General features: G+C 42.3%; 1 protein-coding gene across 3 annotated transcripts in view; it reads left to right on the forward strand.

Annotated features, from left to right (window-relative positions):
- Positions 1–15,460, forward strand: part of KCNS3 (potassium voltage-gated channel modifier subfamily S member 3) — a 41,627-nt gene that overhangs the window by 13,279 nt on the left and 12,888 nt on the right. For all 3 annotated transcript variants that reach the window (XM_055327366.1, XM_055327367.1, XM_055327365.1), the window contains exon 2: positions 14,367–14,559. The gene's annotated coding sequence lies outside the window, so the exon portion shown is untranslated. The remainder of the gene's footprint in view (positions 1–14,366; positions 14,560–15,460) is intronic.

The following is a 15,460-nucleotide window of genomic DNA, read 5'->3' on the forward strand; positions in this document are numbered from 1 at the left end:
CTTTGATCCTGAGAGCTGCAAGTTGCCTTCTGACAAAAATTGTATTTGTTTAGTTAGCCAGCACCAGCATCTCTTGCTTGTATCCCAAGAACCCCCCAAGATGTGGGAATATCCAAAGGCCTTATCTCACAGCAGAGCATAAAGACTAATCTTGTAGCCTTTCCGCTGGTTTTCAAAGGGGTGTGTGTGTGTGTGTGTGTGTGTGTGTGTGTGGTGGGGGGTGGTGGTGAATGCAAGGATGTCATTTGCTAAAATGGAGCAAAGAATGGACTGAAAGGGACACAGTTCACTAAGGACCTGCAGATGAGCTTGGCTGGCTCCCCCTGTGTTGCTGCCTGTGGTACCTCTGAGGTGTGTCTACCTGGTGAGGTCAATGCATACTTCTGTAGCACTTGTATTGTGTGCTGGGCACTGTTCTAAATGTGGCCTGCATGGTAGCTCATTGCATTCTCACAACAATCTGAGATAAGTATTATCATTTTATCTTAAATTATATATTTGTTCTATCTATACCATATCTATCTTCCTCCCTCCCTCCCTATCTACCTATCTTTTTATCAGCAGATGAGAAAACATCTGAGAGATTTTAATAATTTACCCAAGTCATACAACTAGAAGATAGCAGAACTGAGATTTGAATCCTGGCCGGCCAGGTACAGAATCTGCTCTTATCCAAGAATTTGAACCTTGGCTCCACCACTTACTGTGAGAAAGCTATTTAATGTCTCTGGCCTCAGTTGCTTGATCTGCCGAGTGGAGATAGTAATAGCATCTGCCTTAAGGTAGATAAAATAAGGTGTTTAAAGCAGTGCCTGGTACAAAGTAAGCACTATAGGAGGCTTGCTAGAGATTATTTTGTAATGGATGCTATAAAGAAGGCTGACTGTACATCTTTCTAGAGGTAAGCATAGAAATAATTGTGACTCTTCTATTGGTCACTTGTATCTACAAGGCCTTTCTAGATATTTTGAAGCTCTTCATGGCAAGAACATAAGTTGATGACAATTCATATGTATCATCCCACACTCATTTAGGGAGCTAGGACAGAAGTAAAAGTTGTTTTAAGGACACGAGCCTAGTGTGTAAAAACAGACAGCAAAGCAGCACCATGAAGAGCAGAATGTGAGCAGCTTCCCCAACATGAGCCTCACCCAGAAAGCTGAGCTTGGGCTCTGAGCTTGCTGTTTCCCCTGCGTGCTAAGCCATTCTGAACCTCATAAATACCTGCCTCTCTGGGTTGATCTGTGAATTAACAAAGTTCATCCAGCCATTCATTATTTTTTGCTGGGCATTAAGGATATAAAGATTAAGAAAACATAGGCCCTGCCTTTGTGGGGCTCACAGTGCAGCGGTGGAGGCTTCCAGGAAATTGTTCTACTGCATTTCAGCAGGTTAAATACTTGGTAAAGGCAGGCAATGGTGGATGGGGATGGGGGCCTGGATTTGGGGTAGGGAGAGGTCTGGGGTCAGGGCTTGGTTCTAGAGACTGTGATAGAGAATATGAATGTCAAAAGGCATTCTGAGCAGACGAATGAGAAGTTGAGGATACTTTGGGGGAATTTCAGGTAATTCCTTATCATTCTAGAGTTTGAGTTGTGTTGTGGAATGTAAGGATAATGGATAAGGAATCATAATAATGATAGTTAACATTTGATTGAGCATTTGCTATGGACTAAGCACGCAGGGCTTATCTTATTTTTAATCTTCATGACTGCTCTATGTAATCTGTGACATTTAGTATTCATGTTTTACAAATGAAAAAAATCATTCTGACTGGTGTGAAGTGGTATCTCGTTGTGGTTTTGATTTGTATTTCCCTGATGCCAGGTGATGTGGAGCATTTTTCATTTGTCTGTTGGCCACTTGTATGACTTCTTTGTTCATATCTTCTGCCCATTTCTTGGTTGAATTATTTGTTCTTTGAGTATTGAGTTTGATAAGTTCTTTATAGATTTTGGATACTAGCCTTTTATCTGATAAGAAATTTGCAAATATTTTTTACCATTCCATAGGTTGCCTTTTAATTTTGTTGACTATTTTCTTTGTTGTGCAGAAGCTTTTTATCTTAATGAAGTCCCAACCCAGCAATTCTACTAAGTATTTACCTCAAAGATACAAATGTAGTGATCTGTACAGGGAACCTGCACCCCAATGTTCATAGCAGCAATGTCCACAATAGCCAAACTGTGGAAAGAGCCCAGATGTCAATTGAAAAAATATATCTATATATGTCCCACATCTTTATAAATGGATAAAGATTTTATATATATATATATATATATATATATATATATATATATATATATACAGACGCACACACAATATACATATATATAAAATGGAATACTACTCAGCCATCAAAAGGATGGATTCTTACCTTTTACATCGATGTGGATGGAACTGGAGGGTATTATGCTGAATGAAGTAAGTCAATGAGAGAAAGACAAGGGATCCCTGGGTGGTGCAGCGGTTTGGCGCCTGCCTTTGGCCCAGGGCGCAATCCTGGAGACCCAGGATCGAATCCCACGTCGGGCTCCCGGTGCATGGAGCCTGCTTCTCCCTCTGCCTGTGTCTCTGCCTCTCTCTCTCTCTCTCTCTGTGACTATCATAAATAAATAAAAATTAAAAAAATGAGAGAAAGACAGTTATCATATGGTTTCATGCATATGTGGAATATAGGAAACAGCACACAGGATCAAGGAGAAGGGAGGGAAAACTGAATGGGAAGTCAATAGAGAGGGAGAGAAAACATGAAAGACTCTTAACAACAAACTAATGGTTGCTGGAGGGAAAATGGGTAGGGGGATGGGGTAACTGGGCATTAAGGAGGGCATGTGATGTGATGAGCACTGGGTATTATACAAAACTGATAAATTGTTGAACACTATGTCTAAGACTAATGATGTACTATATATTGGCTAATCGAATTTAAATAAAATAAATCACTAAAAAGTTTATAATGAAAACAAAAACCCCCAAGGCTCAGAGAACTCAAGTAATTGACCAAGGTCACACAGCTAGTGGGTGGTGAAGCTGGGTTTCCGACTCAAGCAGTCTGGGTCCAGAGTTCATTCTGAAGGGCAGGGGAGCTAGCTATCAGGGGACTTGAAGCTTGCACATTTTAGAAGGTGCTTGAATATGGCATGGAGAATGAATCTGAAGGTAGGGGATGGGTTAGATCCAGGGCAGGGAAGACGATTAGAAGTGGATTGTAATCATGGTAAAATACAGAGTGTCTGAATTAAAGCAGAGGCAGGAAGGATAAGGAAAGGAAAGGAATTTGAGAAATGTTTGGGAATAGAGGATGAAGGGAAAGTGTGGACACATTTATTTTAAGGTCCCACTGGGACATTCAAATGGACATGTCCAGTAGACAGTTATAGGAGTCTGAAATGGAGGGAGGCAATCTGGGCAGGAGATATATATTCAGTCTCTAGAGTTCAATGAAATTCCCAGAGAGAGGAGTGGAGGGACAGGAGAAATCCATGGGGTTACATCCACACACATTTGAGGCCTGAAGATTATACCCACGCTACAGATTTGTTTGATTTGGCTCACAGTAGTAAAATATTAAAACTGATAATTGCCAACATTTAGAAAATTGGGAAAGTTCACATAAAAATAAGATTTGTGGGTGTTCTTGAGAAGTTGGGCAATGCAACCACTTGATGTGCACAGATAAGGGACAGAAGTCCCCTTTTGGCAGGGCCGGTGCTCTCCAGCTTGTCACAGCAGCCAGATGTCCTCTTTTATTCATTTTGGGCCCCTGCATGGCCTCTGGATATTTTGTGATCCCAGATTTAAGGTATCAGAACACGAAGCAGAGTTTCACTGGAAACCAAGAGTGAGTAGTCAGACGGGTGGCATCAGTGACCCCCAAGGGTTGGGGGGTGGGCAGTGACAAATCCTTGGGCTGGTAAGTCACGCACGGATGAGAGGTGTGCTTAGTGAAAACACTTAGTGGAGTGTTAGGGCAAGAGTTGCACAAGGAGAAGGAAGGGGGAGTATAAAAAATGATTTTAAGAAGCTGTGTTGCAAAGAGCAGTTGGGGTTGGGAGAGTTTGTTTTGTGACTTTTTAATATGTGAATGACTTGATCATTTCTATATAAGGATGTATGTGATATGAAAGAATACTTTCTTTGTCCTCAACTCATGTTTTATAGCAATGAGGAATCCAGTCTTACTTAGGTTGTTTTTATTAAAACAGAGTGCTCCAGGGTACAGAATGGAATGACGCTCCTTGTATGTGTATGAAGGCAGCCCTGCCAAGTTCAGATCTTCCCAATGTTAAGTGCATTTTTGCTAGTTTGAGCAACAGCGCCTTAAAACGGGCAATTGTGTATTTTCACAGCAGCAGGTTAAGTTGAGCCGTGCCTGTGTGGTGACTTACTACCTGCATTTATTTACTCATGTGATTGTTTACTGTCCATTTATTTTACTGTTTGCCAGGTGGAATCTGTGTGATGATCTTATCAACCGGCATCACTTCTGTTTCAAGCTGGGTTAGTGGGACTTTTACTGGATGTACATGACATACCAATTTTCCCATTTACTTTTTTGTATTTGTTGATCCAATAACATATTGTGTGTGTGTGTGTGTGTGTGTGAGAGAGAGAGAGAGAGAGAGAGAGAACTCATCTATCTTATCTTTGATGAAAATTCTTTTTATTAAGGAAAAAAAGGTATCTCTCTCTGCAGTAGCTGATGACTAAACTACCTTTCTTCTCTGGTGGCCACAATTTTACAAGTACGTTTGCTGTGATTTTTCTTTTCTCCCAGGAATACAATGGGAAGGGGAGACTTTAAAATTTGATGGGCACTGAGGGGGGCACTTGACGGGATGAGCACTGGGTGTTATTCTGTAAGTTGGCAAATTGAACACCAATAAAAAATAAATTTATTATAAAAAATAAATAAAATAAAATTTGACATGGAGGGCAGCCCGGGTGGCTCAGGGGTTTAGCGCCACCTTCAGCCCAGGGTGTGATCCTGGAGACTCGGGATCGAGTCCCAAATCAGGCTCCCTGCATGGAGCCTGCGTCTCCCTCTGCCTGTGTCTCTGCCTCTCTCTCTGTGTCTTTCATGAATAAATAAATAAAATCTTAAAAAAAAAAATTCGACATGGAGTGGAAGCCTCCAGCAGCCAAGCTATATGACAAATGTTACTTAATGAATTCAACAAATAATTTTGAACCTACTGTGTGTCAGACGAGGTTGTAGGCACTTGGGATATGGTGGTGTTTAAGGCAGATAAAAATTCCTAATTTCATGGAGCTCATATCTGAGTGAGGAAATAAATAATAAATATGATAAAGAAATAAAGTACATGTCTGTAAGTATATTTTGGGGAGTGATAAATGCTAAGGAGAAAAAATAAAGCAGGGAGTGGGGGATATTTTGGATAAGATAACCAGGAAGGGACTCATTTGGAAGATATCTTTTGAGTCCAGGCCTGCAGAGAGCGAGGAAGAAAGCCATACAGTCTCCTATGGATAGAGTATTTCAGGCACAGAGATTAGCCAGTGCAAAGGCCCTGAGGCAGGAATGATTAAGAAATAGCATGGATAACACTATGCCAGACGGGAATGAAAGAAAGGAGAAGGAGATGAAATCAGATAAGTGGAATGGGAGGAGGGGAGCTTTTGCCTTGAGTAAGATGGAAGCCACTAAAGAGTTGAACACAGGAGTGACATGATGTGACTTACATTTTAATAGGATCTCTAGCTAATGGATTCTTTTTGTTTGTTTTTACATTTTTTTAATTTAAATTCAATTTGTAACATATAGTATAACACCCAATGCTCATCCCATCAAGTGCCTTCCTCAGTGCCTGTCACCCAGTTACCCCATCCTCCCACCCACCTCCCTTTCCACAACCCTTTGTTTTCCAGAGTTAGGAGTCTCTCATGGTATATCTTCCTCTCTAATTTTTCCCACTCAGTTCCCCTCCTTTCCCTTCTAGTCCCTTTCACTATTTCTTATATTCCACATATGAGGGAGACCATATGATCATTGTCTTTCTCCGATTGACTTATTTCACTCAGCATAATATCCTCTAACTCCATCCATGTTGAAGCAAATGGTGGGTATTCATCCTTTCTGGTGGCTGAGTAATATTCCATTGTATATGTAGACCACATCTTCTCTATCTGTCCATCTGTCAAAGGACATCGTGGCTTCTTCCTCAGTTTGGCTATTGTGGACCTTGCTGCCATGAACATTGGGGTGCAGGTGTCCCAGCATTCCACTACGTCAGTATCTTTGGGGTAAATACCCAGTAGTGCAATAACGGGGTCTTAGGGTACCTCTATTTTTAACTTCTTAAGCAACCTTCACAGCCACTCTGGAAGTGAAGTTTCCTTAAGAAGTTAAAAATAGAGCTACCCTATGACCTAGCTAATGGATTCTTATTTTTTTTTGTGCCATGGACCCCTTTGGCAGTCTGGGGGAGCCTATAAACCACTTTTTAGAATAGCATTTTTAAATACAAATAACAGGAGCCACAGAATATAAAGAAATCCAAGTATATGGAAATATGTATATCTCAAAATATTTAAACCTACGTATGATTTAGTGATATATGCACTTCTTTATCAGCTCCTGAAGGGTGATCTAGCAGTAAGCCTGTAACTACTATGATTTTAAAGAGACAGTGAACTCCTGTGATTATTTTCTGAGACCTAGAACAACTGTGCTATAATATAAAATTATCTGGAACTTCTAATGGACTGAAGTCAGTGGTACTGCTCTTACTGCCCTGGGGCACTGCTCGCATTTTTACTGGGAGGAATTACTGAATTTCAGTTAGAGATTAGTGAAAATCAAGATTTTTTCCCCCCCACCCCGCATTTAAATTTAAGGACCTCCTGAGTTCTCTCTACTGACCACTGCTTTCCTGCTCTGGCTGTTAGGTGGAAGTGCAAGAGAGAAGTGGGGTAAATTCATGTGATTGATGTTGCCCACGTTTCTGGCCTTGCCATTGTCTTAGGTCACTGCCATTCCTGGTGGGTTTGCTGTACCCAACACCAGCCTCTAGTTTTCCAGATGTTCTAGAAACAGCGATAACTCTGAGAGGTTTTTTTTTTTTAATTTTAATTTTATTTAATTTTATTTTTATGTCTCTCTGACTGTTTCCTTGTAGCTATGTAGTTCCAGAGACCTGAATATTGGTTCCCGTTTCAGCAGATTCTCTGCTGGGCCACCTGCAATCCGTTCTTCTTTCGTAAAGCTATCACTGACTCACCTTGGTTAGGCTCACAAAGGTGTGGATAGTACAGGTGTAGAGAGTTCTTTATACTCTACATGAACACCTGGAGGTCATAGGGCTCCATTAGCCAGACTCAACTATTTTCTGCTCTCTGTACATACCACAAGCTTTCTAATCTGCAAGGCCTTGCATGTGTTCCTTCCTCTTCTTGCAGAACCACCTTCTCACTCTTACCTGTCTTCTTTCCCTGTTCATGTCTGACCTGGCCCTCCAGCCTCAGCTCAAATGCCACCTGTTCCTATAGTTGTCCTTCCTTCCCAATCCCGGAGGGACCCCTTACCTCCTGTGAACTTACATGGCACGTCTTGGTACCTCTCCTCAGGGTATCTGACATCTTCTGCTTGTACTGCCGTTATTTATTTACCTACATGCCCTCCCATAACCCTTCTAAGCACCTGTAAGCATTGAGGGCAGGAGCCATGTTATCTTTTCTTTGCCATAGTTCCCAGGACAGTGCCTGCCACAAAGCAGCCATGAATGAGCCACAGAAGCTTATGATTCTACAGATGACAAAGGAGCCAGTTGGTGGAGGATCCCATCTCACCCAAATCTGTAGGGTGAGATCACCTTAGCATCTATCCTGCTCCCCCTTCCTCTCCACGGGTACTGACCAAGGCTACTTTTGATCTTTTATTTTTTTCCAAAAAATAAAAGACTATTCCAGACGTGTTTTGTAATCCTCGCAAAGAAAGTCACACAATGTTGAGAGGCACAGAGCAGGAAGCAAAAACCACCCCAAATTCCAGCAGCCCGAGAGAATGCATTTAACATTGTAGCATATCCTTAGAGATTTTTTTCCCCCACTTTGTAAAGTTAGACCTTTTTAATAAAGATCAGATCAGGCCGTATATTGTACTATAATTATTTTCTCTTTTCACTTAGCATATCGTGATGAGCTTTTCATGAATCTCTAGGTCATAGAGCGTTGTGGTTAAGAGAATGGCTTTAGAGCTTTATTGTTTAAATTCCAACTCTGAGACCACCACTTAATAGCTGTTGACCCTGGAGAGTTAGTTAATTTCTCTATTTACTAGTTCCTCCATCTGTACAGTGAATCCAGTAAAAATACTACTTGTTCAAGTGCTGGGAGGGTTAGGTGCGTTCAGATATGCAAATGCCCAGGGGTATTGAAACATCTGATTCAGGATACGGGAGCTCTTACTATAGTTCTTACTATGAGTATTTCAGTTTTTAATGACCACAGAATATCCCATTAGATGCCTACCTCCTGACATATTTCCCCACTGATGGACATTTAGATTGCTTTTGACTTTTTATATAACTACTGATGCAGTGAACATCCTTGGATACCCATCCTTGCACACGTGTCTAATTCATCCCCTTGGGATACATTCTCAAGTGTGAAACCATGATTTTGCAATACATCTCTACAGTATCTTCCAGAAGGTTTCCCTTTGCCTTTTTCCATCTCTGTTACCATGGCATGATATGTTTTTTTCTCCTCTGTTCCATAAAACTGCTTGCTTTCAGGTACTCTTTTCATCATGGGGTTAGTGCAGATGCTTGATGCATCAGCCACGGGCCAGATGACACAGGATCTATAGCCCCTCGGTGGGCTGGTTTCCTGTCTGTTTGCTAGCTGTAGCCTGAGCCCCTGCTTCCAGCCAGATCTACTGCAGGGGGTTCCTGCAAGGGGGAGGGAGCTAGGGCAGTTCCTTTCTGGGGCTGGTGGAACAGTGACAGCCCTATGGGGCACTCCCATCTCTGGGACCCCCATCAGCACCTGGGGATGACTGTGCTGAGGTCAGTGGCTGCGGTGTTTCGCTTTCTCGGGGCTCTTCCTCACTTTCCTCTCTGAAGATTGCCTTTGGAGGTGACTCAGTGACTCAGCAGCAGCCTGCTGTCTCCCTCTGTTCCCCAGGGAGGGTTGTCTAGGAACACAGAACCCAAGGAAAGGAAAGTGGTGTTTAGTTACCCGAGAAATCAAGCCTTAGGGATTTCTGGAGATGGTATTACATTTATTCATTCTGGATGGCCAAGAGAAATATAATTTATATTAACTTTTGAAATATAATTTAGGGGCTTTGCTTTGGGAGGTGCTCACTGGTTTCTTCCCCGAAGACCAGAACTTCTATAAATTTATTTTTAATCCCTGAATATATTAGACCCTGAGAAGTTTTCATTTTCTTCTGTGGACAGAGCAAAATTTTTTAAAAAAACATTATTAATTCAAGGATTTCACATATTAATGGATGTCTCGAAATTTTGATAATCTGGAAAAAGGAAGTAATTCAGGGATATTCTTAGAAATCTACTGTCTGAGTCAACTGGGAGGTGTTGTATTATTCTGATTGCTTTGGATTATGGGATTTAAATTTAAGTACAGTCTTTCTGGTACACTAAATCTAATTATGGCAGCCTGAATGTGAGATTTTAATTTTATTTAGGCAAAACCCCAGACTACCACTCTCATTAGTTAATCAAGATAGAAGTAGGGTTAAATTTCACCTTTTGTTATTATTCCTATTATTTCATTACTCTTGGATTTTATTGAAAATTAGTCTGTGATTGATAAAGAATGGCAAGACTACAAAACTGACACATATTTGCATTTTTCCTGGGACATCAATGAGTTTTCACAAGATTGGAGCTTGTTCAGGGGCAGGTATGGTCAGCAGGAGGACCCCTACATGCAGAGAAGTATAGTAAGACATCTTTCAGACTATATTAGTGCATTGCACGGTGAGTCATTCTGGCACCAAAAATGTTAGCAAATATCAGATAGATTCTCCAAGAAAATCAGTAACCTTTACTCTAGACTCAAATTGCCTGATGCATGCTTTGAGTTTCAACAAAAGCTTAACCTTCCATTATCTTTCCTCACTTGCAAAGTTTCGCTTGTCTGACACCAGAAATGCCATGACTGAATTCTAGAACAAGTGTCCAGGGGAATATCCCCGGCTCCTGTCAGCAGACAGAGTATTAGTACAATCTCCCATCTTCCAAATGGGTATCTGAGGTCTTTTTACTCTACTTCAGAGCAGTGGTTCACAACTGGGGATGGTTTTACTTTCTGGGGGACATTTGGCAATTTTGGTTGTCATGACCTTAGGGGATAGAGGGGAGATGTGCTCCTGGCGCCTAGTGGGTTGAGGCCAGGGATGCTGCTAACCATCCTGCAGTGCATCAGACAGCCCTCCACAAGAGGATTACCTGGCCTCAAAATGTCAATAGTGCAAAGGCTGAGGAAACTCTCCTGTAGAAGTTGGCCAGGTTAGGATGTCTCCAGGGAACCTGGCTGGCTGTCAGGGTGGTGCTTAAAGGTGTCATTTACCTGGTAACTCTATCACAGATCAGGGTCAGGCTCTCTCGCAGCCTGGCAACTTCAGAAACTCACTTTCAAGTGTCCCAGAGTTGATCAAACTCTAGCAAATTGACTCATAGAAACTCACAGAAAACTCAGTAAATAAACCTCTTCCTGCTTTATTACATTCCACTTATAAATATAACTAGTGGACAGAGTGGACACTCGTGTTGGCAGCTCATATGCTCCCTGTTGGCAAGACGCCTGGGAACTAAAATTGCCAGGAGATCCCTCAGGGAGTCTGGAATCAGAACAAGGAGAGGTTTTTGGGTATTTAATGATACCTGAAACTCTGGGTCTAGACCCTTAACAAGCCACTCAAGATATACCCATCAGGACTGGGAGGTGCTACATCTTCAGGATGAGATGCATTTTGCAAAGTTCTGGGCTGGGTCTTGGCAACCTACTTTGATCTTTTACACTTTCCTCCTCTGCTTCCCTTTGACCAATTGCCTTTCATTATCCATATTGATTCTTTTTAGTTAATTTACTCTTTAGTCTCGTTGCCTTGGGGGAGAGGAATTGGTTCAATAAAAATGTGTCAAGCACCATTGTGTAACAGGGATAATGAATATGAAGACTGATATTATAACACTGTCCCTAACTGGAGGCTGCCGGTCTAGTGGGTAGATGGAGGTGACAATATTTCAGAAGAAAGTGAGCAGGGCAGTAACAGGTGCACTCAGGATTCTGTGCAAGTGCATAAGACACAGACCTATTATGCAGCAGTGTCACTCAGAGTGTCTGCTTTGATCTCTCAGACACTGATTTTATAGTTTAATTTTTGGAGAGCAACCTTAATCCTGTGATTCTGAGTCCTGGGAGACAGGCGTAGGGAGTTATTATTACCGCTGTATACTGTCTGCTTGTCCGTTTGATTTTCCTCGTTCTGTGCCAAGATTGGATGTCAGCTCTCTGGATGATGAAAGAGGCCAATATGCCACTTAATCTCCACCTTTTCCCTCTCAGTAATGGAGCAAGTCATTTTGTACATTTTTGAATGCTATAGGCAACCCACCAGGAAGTATAGCCATGCTAGAGGGCCTACTGGAAGGATGCCGCAGAGGGGGTCCCCTTTTATCATGAAGAGGATTCTACAGAGGCTAGCAATACTCGAGTGAACCTGATGTGCTGAATCACCAGCAAAGTCAGAAACCTGCTTAGGTGCTAAATTACAAACAATACTGTCTTCTTTGGAACAGTTACACACTGATAGGGGTGGTAGGAACATAGGTCATGGAACCATTTGGTGGGTTTGTAAAGCAGGAAGGGGAGACTGTGTTGGATGTATACATTTTTCTTTCCCAAAGCCTTGCTGGTTTGGAAAAATCCTTAACTTTCCCCAACAACTGATTTTTTTCTTCAGTAATTAATGGATCAAAGTTGATTTTCTGTGCTGAGTGAAATCAGGCAGATTTGCCCCAGTTTGAATCCTGGCTCTGGCACCCATCAGTTTTGGGACTTTGGACAAATAGCTTCCCTGAGCTTTATGTCCCATTCATAAAATGGGGATCACAACAGTTCACATTTTCAGTGGTTGAGAATAGAGATGAGGTGTGTGAAACTCCTGGAAGGTTCCTGACATATTGTAGGGACTCAGAAAATGCTGGTGTCATTTTTTTTAATGATTTTTTTTTTATTTTTTTATTTATTTATGATAGAGAGAGAGAGAGGCAGAGACATAGGCAGAGGGAGAAGCAGGCTCCATGCACCGGGAGCCCGACGTGGGATTCGATCCCGGGTCTCCAGGATCGCGCCCTGGGCCAAAGGCAGGCGCCAAACCGCAGCGCCACCCAGGGATCCCTGCTGGTGTCATTTATGTAGAAAGGTTACCTTTAGAATGTGAATGCCCTAGGTGGGGTGTGAATTGACATAAATTCACAACGAGAAGTATTGACTGGTATTATATCTTTTCCAAAAATCTAGGTTTTTTTTTTTTTTTTTGGACAGGAGTCATAGGGATGGAAAATGAGGTGGAACATTGGCATTCTGAGTTTGAGGGGGGGAGTGGAGAGGAAGGGCAGCCAGGTATGTTATTAATTTATCAGACATTGATGGAGGCCCACTAGGTACCAGTTTGTGTAAAAAAAATACACTTGGCTCACCTCACAGCCTGTCCCTGGGCCAGCCCTTCTGTGATGAGCCAGTGCCCAACAATGCTTAGGGGTTCTTAGAAGTGCCAAATAGCCTAAGTACTTCGTTAATTTTTTCTTCAGTAATTAATATAGTCGTATCAAAGCTGTTTGCAGTTAATTAATTATCTCCCAGGCAGATTAATCTTACCTTCCCTTAAAATGTGCTACATTTGGAAAGGTATTTGATAGGCAAAGGAAGACTATACATGTGTGCTCTACCCTTTAAAAAAAGGCACAGCAGCATTTCTGCGTTTCAGTGGAACACAAATATTTGAGACTGACCCAATGATGTGTTGCTGGGAGCTTATGGAGGAGGGGAAGGAGGAGGATTTTAGTTCCTGAATTGATTTTATTTATCCTTGTTGAGATTTCTCTACCTCTTCTGCTCAGAGTCCCATCTCAGAAATTTACTTTGCGTAGAGCCGCATTTTTTTTTTTCTGAATCTTTCATTGTTATCATTATTAGTGGTGAAAATGCACTGAAGGGTTACCCTGGCCATTGTTGGGACCAGTGTGTTCCTGCTTTACTCTCTCTCTATCGCATCCCCTTGATGTTGGTAGGATACCATTCCTTTTTATTTCATTTGGTGCTGGGCCTGGGAGCTCCTGGAGTGGGGAGGAGGGGGCAGGCGAGGCATCTGGTTTGCTAGGATAGTTCCAGGCAATGTTTAGTGATAATGAATGTTTGCTTAATGACTGACATAGCTGGAGGCATTTCCTTTATTTTCCTACTGAAGTTTGGAATCAATCTTTTCTTCTTCCTCCCCAACCACCCCTGGCCCCCTTTAGGATCTAGCATTGATTGGAAAACATGAAAATCAATGGAGAGATGCTTAGATACTAGTATAAATCTACAGGAAGGGATCGACATGAGGCAAGGCTTAGCTTGTTGGGAACTGGAAACTTTTTGTTTTCCTTAATTTATTCAGAGAAATGTAATTTTGTCCTTTTGTTCTGGTACAAGCTTAATCCCGCCCACCCCTCCACTCCCCCGTACACACTACACACACATCCATGGACACACACCTGTTTCACCAAAGGACTCTGATCTGGCTTGTGTAGTCATTTCTGATCTGAGAAATACAACAATGGACAAATAAGGCAAAATCGAATTTGACCAGCCTTTGAAACCTATTGATTTCAAATTAGAGCAGCAGTGTTAATTCTATTAGGGCAGTCACGCTCAAAACTTGGTCTCTGAAATGGATTAAAATGTATTCATTTAGAGGTTTATAAGTATATCCTTGATGAATTAGCTGGGAAAAATAATACTCCTAGGAGAAACTATGTGGAAAGTGAATGACTGTAGTCCTAATTCCAGTGCCTTATTTTATCTTTGTATGCTTTGTTGGCTTTGGGGTCAGTGGAGATGTTCCAAGTGTCCACTGTGGTCATGACTTAAGAGTCCTAAAGCCTGAGAGCAATTGCAAGTCAGGTCTTGGAGCTCCCTATCCATCCATGTGTCCAGTGAGAGTGATGGTTCCGCGGGGAGAGAGGAACACACCCTCCCTGAGATGAGATGGGGCTCTAAGATATGGGTCTAATCAGTAAAATGCCCAGATCACTGAGTCTGTGTTAGAATGTCTTAGATGTGTTTCTTCCTTGGAGCTAAAACTTGACCTATGGCTTTCTCTGCAGGTGAGAGTGGATTTCCCAGTGATTGCTTTGGCTGATACAACCAGAAAACAGGATTCTTCTCTTCTTTCTGGCCACCAAATGCCTATGTGCACCACACATATCCGTGAGGGAAAAAGGGCGGAGCTTCTTGGATGATGATGGACATTCTACTGGACAGGATGAGGGCAGGGAGTGTGACATCGACACCACAAGGGTAAGAGCTGCCACTCACCTTTCCTCTGGCACCATTATTAATCGGAAGGGAGAATGAGCTTTACAGTGTAGTGACAGAAATGAAGGTCACCCACCAGAGAGACTATTCTGACTAAAATTCACTGGCAGTTGGGGCAGACGAGTACGGAAGAAGGTGAGAAAGCCAGCCTGGAAGGATTAGGTTGGATTCTTTTGGGGGATGTGCCAAGCCTGCTATGGAAGACTCGGTGGTCCACATTGCCCACCTCCCCTTCTGACATTTATGGCTCCAACTTGAGGAAATAACAACTACTGTTAATTGTGATATGATTTCGTTTGTGTCCATTTAAGTCAGTCTGGCTTAAAATGGGCCGTGGAGCCAGGTGGGTAAGTCTGGCTCAGGTCACAGATTGTGGGCTTCTTGGAAGTACTTGGCCTGGAGACACATTTTGTCTGGGCCACATAATGTTGAACACATGTTGGATCAATTCTAATTATTTTTTTGATTTTTAAAATTTTTAAAAAGATTTTATTTATTTAAGAGAGAGAAAGTGAGTTAGAGAAGAGAGCACAAGCAGGGGGAGGGGCAGAGGGAGAAGCAGACTGGCCGCTGAGCAGGGAGCCTTGATGCGGAGCTCTGATCCCTGAGCCCTGGGATCATGACCTGAGCCGAAGGCAGACACTTAATTGACTGAGCGACCTGCATGTCCCAGATCAATTCTAATTAAACTTGAGATATCCCACATAAAAATCAGGATTTCAAGGTGAGATATGTGTGTACTGGCTCTCGGTTCCCGCAAAGGACTCTGGTACTGAGTGGCCTCTGCCTCTGGATAGTTCACCACAGTCCCAACCAACCCGCTTCATTTGTTTAACTTCCTTGTTTCGCCGCTGGAAGCATTTCATTTCACTTTGTTGGGTCC

The sequence above is a fragment of the Nyctereutes procyonoides genome, unplaced genomic scaffold (genome assembly GCF_905146905.1).
Source record: "Nyctereutes procyonoides isolate TBG_1078 unplaced genomic scaffold, NYPRO_anot_genome, whole genome shotgun sequence".
NCBI lineage: Eukaryota > Metazoa > Chordata > Mammalia > Carnivora > Canidae > Nyctereutes > Nyctereutes procyonoides.